This window comes from Dunckerocampus dactyliophorus, chromosome 1 (genome assembly GCF_027744805.1).
Source record: "Dunckerocampus dactyliophorus isolate RoL2022-P2 chromosome 1, RoL_Ddac_1.1, whole genome shotgun sequence".
Taxonomy (NCBI): Eukaryota; Metazoa; Chordata; class Actinopteri; order Syngnathiformes; family Syngnathidae; genus Dunckerocampus; species Dunckerocampus dactyliophorus.
Genome location: NC_072819.1, coordinates 12,759,361 through 12,770,026, shown reverse-complemented (window position 1 = coordinate 12,770,026; position 10,666 = coordinate 12,759,361). Strand labels below are relative to the sequence as shown.

The window sequence follows — 10,666 nt, the reverse complement described above, 5'->3', positions numbered from 1 at the left end:
GTTAAAAATAAATATCCTCTGCCATTACTAGACTCCGCCTTCAATACACTCCATGCAGCCAATATCTTCTCTAAACTTGATCTCCGGAGTGCCTACCACCTGGTCCGTATTCGTGAGGGGGATGAATGGAAGACTGCTTTTAACACCCCCCTCGGGCATTTCGAGTACTTGGTCATGCCCTTCGGTCTCACTTCAGAGTTTCCTTAACAACATCCTTCGCGACATGCTGGGGCGCTTTGTGTTTGTGTACCTCGACGACATACTCATCTTCTCCCGCACGCTAGAGGAGCACGTCCAGCAAGTCCGGTTGGTTCTTCAAAGACTCCAAGAGAATAGGTTATTTGTTAAAGCGAAAAAATGCTCCTTTCATACCACCTCTACTCCATTTCTTGGGTTTATAGTGGAAAAAGGGCAACTGAAAGCCGACCCTGCCAAAATTCAGGCTGTGGTCGAGTGGCCCGTTCCTACATCAAGAAAGCTCCTTCAGAGGTTCCTGGGGTTTGCTAACTTCTACCGTCGCTTCATCCGGGATTTTAGTAGAGTAGCGGAACATCTAACCAAGCTCACATCTACCAAAGTGCCGTTTACGTGGACATGTGATGCCGACTCCTCTTTTTCCAAATTGAAATCATTATTCACCAGCGCTCCAGTACTTATTCACCCTGACCCTGCATCTCAATTCTTTGTCGAGGTGGATGCGTCTGACACAGGTGTGGGAGCGGTGCTTTCTCAGCGCTCCACTGACCGGAAGCTGCACCCCTGTGCCTTCTTCTCACGCCGCCTGACTCCAGCAGAACGCAAATATGATATTGGCAACAGGGAACTATTGGCCGTGGTGTTGGCGTTGCAGGAATGGAGGCACTGGCTGGAGGGCTCCGAACTCTCCTTCGTGGTTCTCACCGATCACTGGAACCTGGCGTACCTCAGAACAGCCCAGAGGCTCAACCCGAGACAGGCACGGTGGGCACTCTTCTTCACAAGGTTCAATTTTACTCTGACTTTTGCCCAGGGTCCCAAAATGGCAAGCCGGACGCCCTCTCCCGGCTGAATTCTCTGCCGACGGAGGACACCCACCGGGAGACCATCATCCCCCAAACCCGGATCCTGGGCGCCCTCCAGTGGGACATTGAGAAGCGGGTGGCGAATGCTCTCAAAGACAGCCCCCCGCCCAAGGACTGTCCGGCTGGCCACTTGTTTGTCGCCCCAAGTCTTCGCTCGGACGTCCTCTGTTGGGCACATGGTTCCAAGATGGCCTCGCGCACGATCTTCCTGCTAACTTAGCGGTTCTGGTGGCCATTGCTACGAGCGGATGCCGGGGAGTTCGTAACGGCCTGCTCTGTCTGTGCCCGAAACAAGTCGTCCCACCAGGCGCCCACTGGACTGCTGCGACCGCTTCCCATTCCTTCCCGGCCTTGGTCACATGTCTCATTGGCAACACAGTCATCCTCACCTTGGTGGACTGGTTTTCGAAGATGGCCCACTTTATCTCCCTTCCAAAACTGCCCTCTGCTCTTGAGACGGCAGATCTACTAGTGTCCCAAGTCTTCCGGTTACACGGCATCCCTTTGGACGTGGTCTCGGACAGGGGGCCCCAATTCACTTCAGCTGTCTGGAAAGCATCTTGCAAGGCCCTGGGAGCATCCCCCAGCTTATCATCTGGCTACCACCCACAGACAAATGGTCAGACGGAACGGGCCAACCAGGACTTGGAGGCCGCCATCCGCTGCGTATGCCACCAGCAGCCCGCCTCATGGTCAATGAACCTACCCTGGATCGAATACGCCCACAATACCCTCACCTGCTCTGCTACGGGTATGTCCCCATTCCATGCCGCCTACGGGTACACACCCCCAGCCTTCCCATCTCTGGAGTCAGAGTTGGCCGTGCCCTCCGTGTCAGCACATTTGCGCCATGCCCGCTGGCCTGGCAAAATACCCGGGCCGCACTTTCCAACACGGCCGAGGGCGGAACCAATGGCTGGCCAACCGCCACTGCTCGGTGAATCCGGACAAAGGGTGTGGCTGTCGTCCCGTGACCTCCCGCTACACACCACCTCTAAGAAGCTTCAACCCCGGTTCATTGGATCATATCCCATCGATCGAGTCATTACTCCCTCATCGGTTCGATTACGGCGCCAGACTCTCTTCGGATACACCCCACATTTCATGTCTCCCTCCTCAAACCGGTCGCCTCCTGCGCCCTGAGCTCTCCAGAGGTGCCTCCTCCTCCTCCCAGGTTAGTGGATGGTCACCCGGCATTCACAGTCAAGGCCATCTTAGACGAGAAGAAGGGGCAGGGGTTACAGGTTCCTGGTGGATTGGGAGGGGTACGGCCCTGAGGACCGCTCCTGGGTCTCGCGGTCGCTCAGACTCGACCCCACACTCGTGTCCGACTTTTATGACCGCTTCCCGGAGAAGCCAGGTAGGCCGCCAGGGGGCGTCCATTCAGGGGGAGGTACTGTCACAGTTTGCGCTCTGTCTGTGCCCTCTGCACTTCCCTGTCTTCTCCTGGGTGTGTCCTCTGTTGCAGGAGCCCTGTCGCCGGCCGGAGGCGGGACTACTGGGCGCACCTGCCCCTGATGATCTTCGGCCTCATTTAAGATGAGGGATTGCACCTGGGAGACGCTGGATTATTCTCTATGGTTTGTGTCACACCTACGGACTGGTTCGCTTTGACTTTTCTTCCATTACACCCTTGTTGCAGTAAGTGAAACTCTCCTTTCCCTCCTGAGGACCAATCTGTTCCCGGCATCTCCGAGAGTGTGCGCCCAGTGCTCCTGGCTCTCCAGCAAGAAACCCCAGGCCTCCTCCAAGTCAGGTTTTCATGGTGCATTTATGTTCTGCCTTTTTTCTCACGCACCATCGCCCTCTGTTCTGTTAAAAGACATTATTAAAAAAAGTTCTTACCTGCACACCTGCCTCTGCATCTGGGGTCCAACGCCTATCACGCGGAACAGTTCCAATGTGATTTTCTGAATCAGGATCTTACTTGTTGAAAACCTTGCAGCTGTTATGGATGAGCCCACATTCAGCAAGTGTTGTTGCTCACTGGTGGGGTCTGGAACCTGTGTGAGGGAGTGGCTGCTAAATGCAGACCACTGCCTGAAGTGCAGAAGTCCCAACTTTGAGACCAACATCCACAATGTTAAAGCTCTAGATGCTGCCTTGGCCTTCGTTAAATCAATTAATTTGTTTTTACCTCTATTACGTTTACCCGTTGTCATCTTGGCTTGGGACCTGTGATTATTGTTCAGTTTAGGCCACGTTATTGTTTTTTATAAGAGGTCCGATAATCCTGCTCTAGCAATTGATTGTTATTAAAATGCAGATCTTACTGTAGCCCTGTATAAAATTATCCAACATACAGTGCATGATAGGAAGTTAATTATTGTGATAATGCATTAAAGAGTTCATAATATTTTAAATGGTTAAAATATTTACATGTCATATGTAGTTTCATAAGTTAAGCTATTTACAGTTTAATAGTTGAATAAATAACGTTTTATGGTCATTTGCAATATCTGTTATTTGAAAGTGTGGTTGATGTGCATCAACATCATTTCTAACTTGTTAGTAGCAGTCTGTCAATCATTTCATTTCTGTATTGTCATTGGGTCTCTGTAAATGTGACAGCCAATCCAAAGTGTTGGGGCGGGACTAAGAGAAAGTGCTGGTTAGACAGAGGGAGCGTGAAGTAGAAAGACGTTATCGTCGGGGGAGTGCACAACGAGACATCATTAAGTAGTAACAAACAAGTTTATCATCAAAGGTCGACTACCCGTGGTCCTGATATTAACTTCTTGTGAACTGCAAAAGGTGAATATATGCTGTAACTACTTGTTGTAGCTGTAAAAGTATGGAAATGTAATGCCATTTAGCAATCGCTAGTTAGCCTAGCAATCGCACATGTGATTAGGCCTTGGTATCACAATTTAGCATTGTGATGTGTATCCAGCTAAAGCTAACGCTAATTCGACATGAGGTAAGTGTTTCATGGTAGCTCAATGGAGTTTATGTGCTTAAAGGAGATGATGCTTTCCCGGTGGATGGGCCCTGCTGTTTCTGGCTGTTTCTGCTGTCCCTGCTGTTTCGGCTGTTCCAGTTGTGCTGCTGAACTGTGTTCTTTCCCTGTTTGCTGTATTTCGGATATGATTCTGGGCTGGGCCTGCTGAGTGATGCTGCTCTGCCTTGCTTTGCTGTTGGACGCTAAGTGTGCTAACATCAAAGAGAGCATCTGAAGACTGCATATCCACACCTTATCGGTATCCCTAACCACTCATAAGGATTCGTGAGTACCCAATTGACTTATTGTGCACGTGCTTTTATTTTCTGCTCTTCTTGAGTGAAGTGGCCATTTTGGTTTTAGGCCTCACCGCACCCAAGCAACGACACAGGCCTGCAACTGGTTGAACTAAGTTTGAACTGGGTTTAAACGAGGAAACTAAATAGTGGTACTATTTGGACACTTTCAGTTATTATTGTAATTTAGTTTTGCTCACTTTATTGAGACTAAGAGGTAATTTGAAAGACGTCAAAGCATACAAATTCATCCGGTATTTTATTTGGGAAATTTTATTTGATATTTGGGACATATGTTATTTGAATTTATTATTTTCATCAAAAGAGTCATTTTCAATTTTGGGTGTAAATATTGTAAATAAATTTGTGTTCATGTGTTATATTTAAAATACAGTTGTGGAGGTCATTATTACAGATTAAACAGAAATATACACACCAAATTATTGTGTACAAAACACACGAACTCAGGCCCAGTCTTATTGTATTAACCACTCCATTATTTATAAATTAACTACATGAGACCTGGGTTACATAAAATGGAGGCACCGCTGGGATTATTTTGCTCAATGTAAATAATAACAGGCAAAAGTAATTTGACCCCACAACTTTAGAGCATTAACAAACGTAACGTGTCACATAAGTCCAAACTAAATACAGCAATGGCAAACAAAATAAGCAGTCCATCACAACTTGAGCTGGTCAACTGGTGTAAAGGAGAGGCAATAGATGTAAGACATGCTCTCCTGTTGTATAGAGTACCTGTAGGTGTTTCAAAAGACGAGATTGAACAAACAGCAGGGTCTATCAAAGCTTTAGGGAAATTTGTAGTTAGAGGCAAAATGTTTCAACCTCAACAACAATCACTGATGGTGTTATGTGAATGTCGTGAAGAGACACACCCGTCTAGAATCCCACCTGAGATAATACCTGTAAGTGGAGGAAGTAATTGGAAAGCAGTTTGTTATATTGAGCCCCAGCTTGATAATTTTGAAGAAAAACTGCTCACCTTTTTGCACAGTGAAGGGAGAGCCATAGAGGATATCCAAAGCTTGTGCCCCTCCACAGGAGAAAGTAACAGTGGTCCTGAAGCCATCCTTCGTGCAGTTGGAGATATAATGGGCAAGAAAACCAAAGAGCCTGACAATTACCCATATAGACGTCTAAGGACATTTTCAAGGGTCACACCTACCCCTGCTGGAGAGGAAACTTTAGACAACTGGTTGGAGCAAGCGACCCTCTTAGTAGAGGAAGGCGAGTGCTCAGACAAAGAGAAGTGACGACTCATATTTGAGAGTCTTAAAGGGCCTGCCTTTGAGATCGTTCAGGCTGTACGCCTGACTCAACCAGATGCTAGTCCTCACGATTTCATTGATGCTATAGAGAGCATTTTTGGCACTGTAGAATCTGGAGAAGACCTCTACTTGTCATTCAGAGCCATTCACCAACAGCCTGGTGAACGCCTATCCGAGTTTCTTAGAAGATTAGAGAAATCTCTTGTCAAAGTCGTACAAGCAGGAGGATTACCTGTTAGCGCTGCAAACAGTGCTCGATTGGAACAGCTCATCAGAGGATCCACCTCTGAGTTGATGTTGCTTCAGTTGAAAATTAGGGAGCGGAAAAGTAACCCCCCTACATTCCTGAAATTGCTACAAGAAGTAATTGAAGAGGAAGGGCATTATTCAGCCAAACAGAGCCAAGTAGCACCCGTGCGTCATCAACGTGTTCGCACTGTCCAAGCCGAAAAAGAGAAAGAAATTGAATCGCCCTCGCGAAGTGAACTGCAAGCTCAAATTCAATTGTTGAGAGTACAGTTAGATGAAAGAAACGGCTGTCGACTCAAGCCACAATCTGATACTTCTTCTGAAAAGCAAAAACAAAAGTTTGAACAGCCGAGTGAACTACACGCACTAAGAAGACAAGTGAAAGCACTGGAAGACAAAATGAGTGTAATGACTGTGAAGTACACATCAGACCCCCCAAGAACTCATTCAATGCCACCCCACCGGCACAAAGTTGCTCCAAGTCACAAGTCGGCACCTACCAAAGTGTCGTCTCCCAAACAAAGTGATGAGTTCTTTTGTTACAGATGCGGGGAGAAAGGTCACATTGCCACCCGATGCACTGCATCTGAGAACCCCCAGAAAGTCATAAGAAAACTTTTGCGCCTGGTGCGAGGAGGGCCTGACCCAAGTGAAGGAGAAACAAAGCGCACAAAAGAAGAACAATGTGTGGCTAGAACCAACAAAATGGAAGTTTCAGAGAATGATGCTGACTTACCTGAGGGTCTGGTAGGTCCATCCTTTATTCACACCATCAAAGTTAATGATGTGGTCTGTGAAGCTCTCATTGACAGTGGGTCTAATGTGTCTATTATTTTTGAAAGCTGGTATAACACACACTTGTCAGATGTCCCCATAAAACCTCTCTCCCGCCTTGGACTGTGGGGACTCGCTGACACAGAGTATCCGTATAAAGGGTACGTTGTTGTGGAGATGGAGTTCACCAAGGAGATCACTGGTGTATCTGGATGTGTAGACGTGCTAGCTTTGATTTGTCCCGATCCAAAGAACCAACAGCAAACTCCTGTGTTAGTTGGAACCAACACATCTCTGTTCCGACGATTATGGGAGCTGATGAAGGAAAACGGTGACCAAAGTGTTGCTCACTCCCTGAGAATTCAGTCTGTATATGCTCCAGTTAAAGCAAAAGAGCAGCGAACAAAGTCAGATGTCTTGGGACTGGTAAAGTGGAAAGGACCCTGTCCGCTCACTATTGCTCCAGGTGCAAAGTATTATGCCACCTGCAAAGTAGACACAGTGTGCCCCATCCAAAAACCTTGTGCTGATTGATTCACCCTCTGACCAGTTACTTCCTGCTGGAGTGCTGGTACAGCCAGGTGTGCTTTCTGATGCAGATATAGACAGTAATAGTTTCACTGTGCTCATTCACAATGAATCCAAAAAGACAACTTCAATACCAGTAGAGACTGTTATTGCTGAGATGTATGCTGTAGATACAGTTACCCCAATCCGACCCTCCAAGCTCACAGCTGAAACGCTTGACCCAAACCTTTTCAATTTTGGGGACTCTCCTATTCCCAAAGAGTGGAAGATTCGACTTAGGCAGAAGTTATCTGAGAGGCGGAATGTGTTCTCATTGCATGAATGGGATGTTGGTTTGGCCACAGGGGTCGAACATCGCATTCGGCTGCATGACGACCGACCTTTCAGAGAAAGGTCAAGAAGACTTGCCCCTGCTGACATACAGTAGATGATGTGAGGCGGCATATACAGCAACTGCTAGCCGCTGGAATTATCACAGAGTCCCGCAGCCCTTATGCCTCACCCATCGTTGTAGTCCGCAAAAAGAATGGGACAGTAAGAATCTGTATTGACTACAGAACACTGAATAACCGCACAACACCAGACCAGTACACAATGCCCCGCATTGATGACGCACTGGACTCCTTGTCAGGAAGCCAATGGTTTTCAGTGTTGGATCTGCGTAGTGGATACTACCAAATTCAGATGACTGAGGAAGACAAAGAAAAGACAGCGTTCATTTGTCCACTCGGTTTCTATCAATTTGAACGGATGCCACAGGGAATCACAGGAGCACCTGCAACCTTCCAACGCCTAATGGAAAAAGCGGTGGGAGACTTGCATCTCCTAGAAGCCCTTGTGTATTTGGATGACATCATCATTTTTGGCAAAACGCTTGAAGAACACGAGTGACGCCTTCTCAAAGTACTGGACAGACTCCAGGAGATTGGACTGAAGGTCTCTATTGACAAATGTCAGTTTTGTCAACCTCAAGTTAAGTATGTGGGTCACATTGTTTCTGCCAATGGAATAGCCACTGATCCAGAAAAGGTAGCAGTTGTAAGACATTGGAAAGAACCCACAAATCTGAAACAACTCAAGTCCTTTCTCGGATTTTGCAGTTACTATCGGAGGTTTATCGCAAACTACTCCTCTATTGTTCGCTCTCTTTCCGAGCTCACTAGGGGTTACGCACCAACATGGCGAGACCCCCAATTCAAGAAGAAAGTAGACTCCAACAAAGCATATTTCAAACCATCAGAGCCTTTTGGAGAACGTTGGACTCAAGCCTGTCAAGATGCTTTTGAGCAAATCCGTGATTGCTTGATTCATGCCCCAGTTTTGGCATTTGCTGACCCCACAAAGCATTACATCTTGCATGTGGATGCCAGTATGAATGGCCTAGGTGCAGTTCTGAATCAAGAATATCCTGAGGGCCTTAGGCCAGTAGCTTTTGCGAGTCGTAAGCTTAAAGATTCAGAACATAACTATCCAGTTCATCAACTAGAATTTCTAGCACTAAAGTGGGCTGTCGTGGATAAATTTCACGATTATTTGTATGGAGCTAAGTTTATTGTAAGAACAGACAACAACCCATTAACTTATGTGTTGACAACTGCTAAACTCAGTGCAGTAGGACATCGCTGGCTTGCAGCCCTTGCCACCTATGACTTCACCATTCAGTATCGTCCTGGTAGGCACAATATCAATGCTGACTTGCTGTCTCGACAGTATGGATCAGAGGAAATCAAAGAGTGGACTAGTGTTCCGCCTGCTGGTATCAAAGCTCTCTGCAAACGAGCCTGCATGAGTGATGAAGCCATGGTACCTGAGAGGTTGGTGGATCAGTTAGGTGCCCCAGCCGCAGCAGTCCCAGAAGCTTATGCGTTCCCTGTGAACCTGAGCATCAACACACTTGAACAGTTAAGCTTGAAAGATATACAGATAGCACAAGACATGGACCCATCAATTGGACCATTGAAGACAGCTATGGAGAACAACAAAAAGCTGACTCATTCCAAAACAAATTCCCCAGAGACCATGTTACTCCTCCGTGAAAGTCGAAGGTTGGAGTTAAAGGATCAAGTACTCTATCGAGTCAAAGAGAAATTGTGTGGTAAACAGATCCGACAACTTGTTTTGCCCACAAGGTATCGTTCCATGGTGTTAAGATCGTTACACGACGAGTCGGGACACATGGGAATGGAACGTACTACTGAGTTGATCAAGGACCGATTCTATTGGCCGAGGATGACTATTGAGGTCGAGCAGTACATCCAAACCTGTGGAAGATGTATTTCACGAAAGACACTCCCTCAACGTGCCTCGCCCTTGAACCAAATAACAAGTAATGGCCCCTTAGATCTAGTCTGCATCGACCTTTTTGCAGATCGAACCTGATTCAAAGGGTATTGCTAACGTGTTGGTTGTGACAGATCACTACACACGTTATGCGCAGGCTTTTGCCACCAAGGATCAAAGAGCCATCACCGTTGCAAAAGTGCTGTGGGACAAGTATTTTGTGCACTACGGCTTACCTGCACGGATACACTCGGATCAAGGCCGAGATTTTGAGAGTCGTTTGATCAAGGAGCTCTTGTCCATGCTGGGAGTCCGGAAGTCACGCACATCCCCTTACCACCCCCAAGGTGATGCACAACCTGAAAGATTTAACAGAACTCTTCTGGCAATGCTAGGTACTTTGGACACCTTGAAGAAACAGTGTTGGAGCCAGTATATCACTTATCTGGTACATGCATACAATTGCACGAGAAATGACTCCACAGGATATTCACCTTACTATCTCATGTTTGGAAGAGAAGCAAGGTTACCCATTGATATCTGCTTTGGCATTTCGCCAAATGGTGAAAGTGAGACCTCATACCAACAGTATGTAGACAGGATGAGAAAAGAGCTGCAGAACGCATACCAACTCGCAGGTGACGCCGCCACCAAAAGTCACCTGAAAAACAAAGCACACTATGACAACCGTGTGAGAGACTTACCTTTAGAAAAGGGAGACAGAATCCTCATCCGAAATGTTGGACTAAAAGGCAAACATAAACTACAAGATAGATGGAATTCAACACCTTATGTAGTTGTGGAAAAGTTTCCTAACCTGCCAGTGTACAAAGTCAAACCAGAACATGGATTGAAGGTCATCAAAACTCTCCATCGAGATCATTTATTGCCCATCGGTTATATGGTAAGGATGTCAAATCCTTCAGATGAGATAAGACTCAGCAGGAGACCTGTTACGAGATCCCAACGATCACAAAAGACTAAGCCTGCTGACCCAGCTATATGGGTAATTGTCAGGCTCTTTGGTTTTCTTGCCCATTATATCTCCAACTGCATGAAGGATGGCTTCAGGACCACTGTTACTTTCTCCTGTGGAGGGGCACAAGCTTTGGATATCCTCTATGGTTCTCCCTTCACTGTGCAAAAAGGTGAGCAGTTTTTCTTCAAAATTATCAAGCTGGGGCTCAATATAACAAACTGCTTTCCAATTACTTCCTCCACTTACAGGTATTATCTCAGGTGGGA

At 46.8% G+C, this 10,666-nt stretch overlaps 1 long non-coding RNA gene across 1 annotated transcript; it reads right to left on the bottom strand.

Annotated features, from left to right (window-relative positions):
* Positions 1-4,593: 4,593 nt before the first annotated feature.
* Positions 4,594-10,441, bottom strand: LOC129185328 (uncharacterized). Its single transcript, XR_008572055.1, has 3 exons — positions 5,305-10,441; positions 5,148-5,225; positions 4,594-5,057 (listed from the first exon to the last, which is right to left on the bottom strand). It is a non-coding gene; the product is annotated as an uncharacterized LOC129185328 (long non-coding RNA).
* Positions 10,442-10,666: the final 225 nt, after the last annotated feature.